Genomic DNA, 6,141 nt, shown 5'->3' with positions numbered 1-6,141 from the left:
TAGGCAGTTGTGAGCTTCCAGACATGCCTGCTGCTCGGGTCCTCTTTGGGGGCAGTATGTACTCTTAACTCTCCAGCCCTTCATTAAGTACATTTCTAAAATACAAACCTCATATTAACTGGTTTAAGATTTTCTAACTGCACCAGTATAAAAGTGGCACATAAGGCATTCATGGCCTAACCCCTATCCAGTGGAGCAGGCCAGCCTTTCTCATTGCTCTCAAAGATACCCAGCTACCGATCACAGCAAACTATCCAGCTATCTGAAATGCCAGTTTCTCCCCAGCTGTTCCACGTTCTAACACTTTAATGATAAAGTGTTATATAATGATACATAAAATGCTTTCTATGGCCCATTTCTCCTTTCCCTGCTAACCCAACATAACTCAGTCCAGTCCCAATCTGGTAAATTCCTTCCAAGGTGTCTTGAAACAAACAGCATCCTTACCACTTCCTCTAAAAGTTTCCTGAGTCATCTGTTCCCATGGATGACATGGTCTTCCTCTCTATTTTTCATGCTGTAGTTGTTTGGGAATTTATCTTTCACTATATATTCAACTGTCTACTAAAAGAGATTACTGGTTTTTTCTTTTTAATCTCTGTCACTGATTTTAATTTGAATTCTGGTAAATGTTTCATTCTGTGTGAGAACATATATTAAAACCCACAGTAAGAAATCACATTTCTACTTCTACAATCTTCCAACCAATTATTAAAGCATTAAATTAAAAGGGCATATGTATGAAAATGTTCTTTTCAAAATCATAACAGAAAAAACTAGAAATAAGCTAAATGTTCAGGAATTGAAACTTCTAATGATATATTTCAGAGCAATGTAAGATGAAGATTGTGAAAATTACATAGTAACTCATATGTTTATGGTATGTTAAGTGAAAAAGGATTACGAGAACTAGGAGACAATGACTGAAAGGGAACATGGAAACTATATGATCTGTTGATGTGGCTATGACTTTATTTCTTTTATCTAGAATGTTATAAATGTCACTATAATAGTCTTTTATATTTAAGATCATTTAAAATTGAATTTATATCCTTCACATATTGCAAGAATTATGTATAAATATTTGTGGTCACACACATACAAATATATATACAATATATACATGCTTATATTTCTCAGCTCTGTCTCCTATAAGTTCCAAGAAGCAGATAATACAGTATCAATAAGCATACTGAACCTTAGTCTCCTAATACCATTTTCCAATAACATGGAAACAGGCCTTTTAAAAAGGAATTGGGTTCCTAGAAAAAAAGGGTTATTCCAGGGCTAAAGCAAGGTAAGAATGAGATAAACAAGTTCTACTTCATAATACAAGCAAGTAAGGAAGTGCTGTTTAAAAATGAAGTAATGCTGACAGAAGCCACAAGAGGAAGTGCTGCTACTAGCTACACACAAGACAATTTGAATATCAGATAGTTAAATACACAGTTGAACATTCGAAGTGAAAGGTAATGATGTATGTAACTTACCCTAATGATTCAGAAAAACAGTACACAAATGCACAAATAAAAATACTGGTAGAGTGGCTGGAGAGATGGCTCACAGTTCAGAACACTTCCTGCTCTTGCAGAGGACCTGGGTTTGGTTTCCAACACCCACAGGGTAGCTCACAACCTATTTATCTCCAGTTCCAGAGGATCTGATACCATCTTCTGACCTTTAAAGGCACAAGACACACATGGTGTACACACAATACACACAGGCAAAACACTCATACATATAAAAAATATAAATTAAAAAAAATGTTGCACAGATTTTTAATCCCAGCACTAAGGAGGCAAAGGCAGTTGGCTCTCTGATTTTGAGGCCATACATTGAGTTTCAGGACAACCAGGGTTATACAGAGAAAATCTGTGTTGAAAAACCAAGTGTGTGTGTGTGTGTGTGTGTGTGTGTGTGTGTGTGTGTGTGTTGTAGAGGGAAGTCATAACATAAATGAGATTAAGCAAATACAGAAATGGAAAGGCAGGAATTCAGACCTACTCCTGTAGATAATGAATAGGTAAGTAGGGAAACAGAAGGGCTTTGTTTACAGTAGAATGCTGTGGGCTGAAAATGTGGAGAGGCTAATAGATTGTTCAGTCATTGTGCATCCACTGTATAAACTGTACCAGCAATTATGAATGTTGAATATGAAGGAAACTTCTGATGAGCAGGATACAATCTCCTCACGAATTTCTATCTCCAGAAAGGGAAAAACAACACAAAACAAGACACAGTTAACTGCACAGTAGAAAGTATGGGCCACACATTGACAAGGTTATCAAAATTACAACCATCAGTGAGTAGATGGATATCATGTATGCTCTAGAAGCAGTACTGTGAGAAACATGCAACAGAATCTGTGCAGTTGTCAGCTGTGAGTGAACATAAAACACAGAATGAATATCCCCCAAAAAGTGTGTAGCTCCTTTCAAATACGACTTGGAACGGGATTCTTAAAATACATCAAGGACTTAAAAGACAAAGACTGGAAGTTTTCCAAAGCATGGGATGCTTAAAAAAAAAGTATACGTTCAAGTGTAAGTTAAGTTTGCCAAGCTGTCAGGAAATACACTCACAGGAATATAGAAGTGAAGTCAGGACCCATGATTGCTGAGAAAAGTTCAGGAAAAGGGAGGTTGGGCGGGGTTGAAAATACATCTATCTGGAGAGAAAGAGAAGCAGCAAATGGCACGGATAATCTTTTAACTTTTTGTAACTTCTTATAAATTTGAAATTGATATTACTTTTTCTTTTAGTTCATTTTAAAGAAATAACAGACATAAAGGGATCGTGAAAACATTACATAAGCTGGGTGTAGTGGTGTGTTGGGGAGGCAAAAGCAGATAGATGTCTGTGAGTTCAAAGCCAGCCTGGTCTACATAGTGAATTTCAGGACAGCCAGAACTACACAGTGAGAGGCTGTCTGGGGTGTTTTTGGTGGGTGGTGGGGGATATGAAAAGAAAGAAAACTGCAAATTGCTAAATAGTTTTTAAACAATTTGCTTGTGAGTTCTGTTTTCAAGTTACTGTTCAAAATGCTTCCTGATGTCTGATTCTTTTTGAGCAATGATGCTTTTACAGTCTTAACTAAAGAAGTTAGCATGTGGAAGCCAGTATCCCCTCAGATGAAGCTTACTCATTAGAAACAGTATTGGGGGGGGGGTGGAGGCCCTGAGATTTCAGGACATGTTTTCCAAAAGACCCACATTTATCATTCATTTGTTGGCAATTGCATTCCAATGTACCAAAGTAAAAGCCTCAGATTTTAAATATGACTTGTACTCTATCACAAAAGTACACAGAGCTAAAACTAAGTGGGAGGAAGTGGGCAGACACAGATGATGAAGCCTTTCTAGAAGACAGCTGGGAATTTATGCCCTGGTACTCAGGTACCAAATACCACCTAAGTAATGGGACCTTTAGTCTCGTAAGGTGTAGCAGGTTTGGGGGTGTAAAGTCAAACTGAATATTCTTCCAAGGTCTTTACTGGAGTGTGATGATCTGATATGAAAAAAAAATCATGCTTTTTTCCCTTGGAAATTTAGCCCAGGAATTTACACCCTCTTGTGGTGGAAAGATAATTGGCTTTCTGTTCAGGCACAAGAACTCTGTGACTAGATTTTGCTTTCTCCCATTTTAGTGACTCAGGACTCATGGTTTGCTACATAAGATTTTAAACAAAACTAGACTCCGATATTTTAAAAGAGATCACCACGTAAATTTTATTCTGAGCAAAATGTAGATGACTGAACACTGTTCAGCCATGTCACTTCTTGATCTGATTGCTAAAATCCACTTCTCTTCCAGTTGGGCCTCAATAATGCAAATCATGGCCGCTTTCTCCAATCCCCTTACTCTTTAGTACTTAAGGAAGTCTCCTATCTACTGTTTGAACATTCATAAGAATAGGATACATGTACAGGGTTTCTCAGAGAAACAGTCTAGGCTGCCTGGCTCTTGCTTTGTAGACCAGGCTGGCCTCGAACTCACAAAGATCCACTTGCCTCTGGCTCCTGAGTGCTGGGATTAAAGTGTGCCACCACTGCCTGGCTCAGGGTACATCTTTTTATATTCAAAATTTACACTTCAGGGTATGGTGGCACAAACCTAAAATGCCAGCACTCAAGAGACTGAATGAAGCAGGAGGATATCAGCGTGGACTACAAAATTTGAGTTCTAGGCCAGTCTAAACTCCATAATAAGATATGTTTTCTAAAGTTATGATTCACCACAAGCTGTTTTATAATAAAAACTAGAGCAAATATAACTAATATTCCTGGTTTTTAAACAGTTGGGTTCTTTTTTTTAAGAAAAAAAAATCATTTGCTAGGGCTGGAGAGATGGCTCAGCAGCTGAGAGCACTTGCTGATTTTGCAGAGGCTTGGCTTCAGCACCCACACTGCACAGCCATCCCTAACTCCAGTTCCATGGAATCCCACACCCTCTCCTGACATTCGAGGGCACATATGGGATGCACATACATACGTGTAGGCAAAACACTTATACAGAGAAAATAATTTTTAAAAACTCCGTGAGAATTAAGGAAAACGTAACCAAACATAACCCTAAACTGTAGTCACTTAGGAGCAATGACAGTTTCTCTTTTTAAACATTTCATCTTAATTGGCCTAGTGGTAATACAAGCAAATACTCAAAAGATGCTTTTGTAAGCAAAGCGCTAAAATAGTAACTTTTATTTTGTGTCCGTCTTAACAGGCAGTTTGCCTAACGCCTGTGCTCTCATCAGCTGTAAGGCGGCAGAATTTCTAATCTGAACATCAGGTAGCATTTGTAAAACGAAAATACTATATGCTTCCTAGAGGTATGGGAGTGAAAAGATCTGCTCCACAAAGCCCTGCATTATCAGTGCTCCGCGACTGTTACCACTATCTTTGCGAATCCGTAATTTACTACACCATTACAAACTTTTTTTTTTTTTTTTTTGAAAAGCACTCTGGTGCCGACCAAAAGACTGTACATCCCCTGTCTCCAAACCAGAACCGAAAGCTCGGGTGAAAGGCTTGCGGACGGAGGGCGGGTCGCGCGCCTGTGGGTCCGGGGGGAGGGAGGGAGGGCGGCGGCGGGGTGTGACAGCTGCGCACTGGTCGTCGGACGGAGCGTCAAGTTCCTACCTCGTGAAGTGGTTTCGAGGCTTAGGTGTGACAGATCTGTAAGGCGTTGGCGGAGGGCGAGGGCTTGACGCCGGCGCGCTTTAAGTTCCTGTGTAGCCGCGCAAGCCTCAGAGGCACCCTTGGTGTTAGGAGTCCCGTTAAAGGCGGGTTTTGTTTGGTTTTTGGTTTTTGTTTTTTAACGAAACGCTTAAGATGGACCCTAATTTGTTTCCTTCCAAAGGTAGAGAACTTGTGTCACTGGAGTGGTGTCTGAAAGGTGAACATCTCCACGGCGGCACAAGGGCGACGCTGGCACACACACGCACGCGCACGACACGGGGGACTGGAACCGAGGAAGTGAGAGCCTTGCGCCACGACGTTTCTGCGCCTGTGCGGAGCTTGGGGCTGGGGGGGGTGTAGAAGTTTTCCGCATGCGCAGCAGGGTCGCGAGGGGGGGAGGAGGGGGAACCGCGGCCAGCTGTGGAGACTGCCCGCGTTCCCGGCATGCCCCGGGGCGGCGGGGTTGGCTCTAACGAATTTGAATGAGGAGCCGCAGCGCTTTCGGCGCCATTTTCGAGTGATGCCTGATCTCATCAATCTAGCGGGACAGAAGGGATAACCTGCGCGAGCGGAGCGCGACGCCGGAATCGCGCCGAAAAATCCCCCAAAAATCGCCAAAAAATAACTTAAGTCAGGAGGCAACCGGCGGAGCTTCGGCAAGTTTGGCGCAGACGGTAAGAGCCCGGAGTGCAGCGGAGCGGGTCTGGGAGGTGGCCGCGGGGGGGACCGCGGGCCGTGGGGGACGCAGGCACCGGACTCGGCGTCCGCCGCCCCTTCCATCGCAGACTCCCCGCCGGGAACTCGGGTGTCCGTCCACCCGCGAGGGGGCGGCGTCCGGCTGATGGTGGCGGGAGCGAGCGCGGAGCGGCGTGGGGGGGAGGGGAGGCGCGGTTTGAGCGGGACGCGGCCGAGCAACCGCCGCCCGACCTGTCACCGCGACCGACGGACGGACCGGCCGACCGGG

The 6,141-nt window shown here is 43.1% G+C and overlaps 1 long non-coding RNA gene across 1 annotated transcript in view; it reads left to right on the top strand.

Moving 5' to 3' along the window:
• LOC101992564 overlaps positions 1–6,141 on the top strand; it is a 59,772-nt gene that overhangs the window by 26,443 nt on the left and 27,188 nt on the right. Inside the window, exons 4-5 of the long non-coding RNA XR_258938.3 lie at positions 5,359–5,474; positions 5,720–5,851. This is a non-coding gene — a long non-coding RNA (uncharacterized LOC101992564). The remainder of the gene's footprint in view (positions 1–5,358; positions 5,475–5,719; positions 5,852–6,141) is intronic.

This window comes from Microtus ochrogaster, unplaced genomic scaffold, assembly GCF_000317375.1.
Source record: "Microtus ochrogaster isolate Prairie Vole_2 unplaced genomic scaffold, MicOch1.0 UNK97, whole genome shotgun sequence".
NCBI lineage: Eukaryota > Metazoa > Chordata > Mammalia > Rodentia > Cricetidae > Microtus > Microtus ochrogaster.
This window is presented reverse-complemented; position numbering and strand designations above follow the sequence as displayed.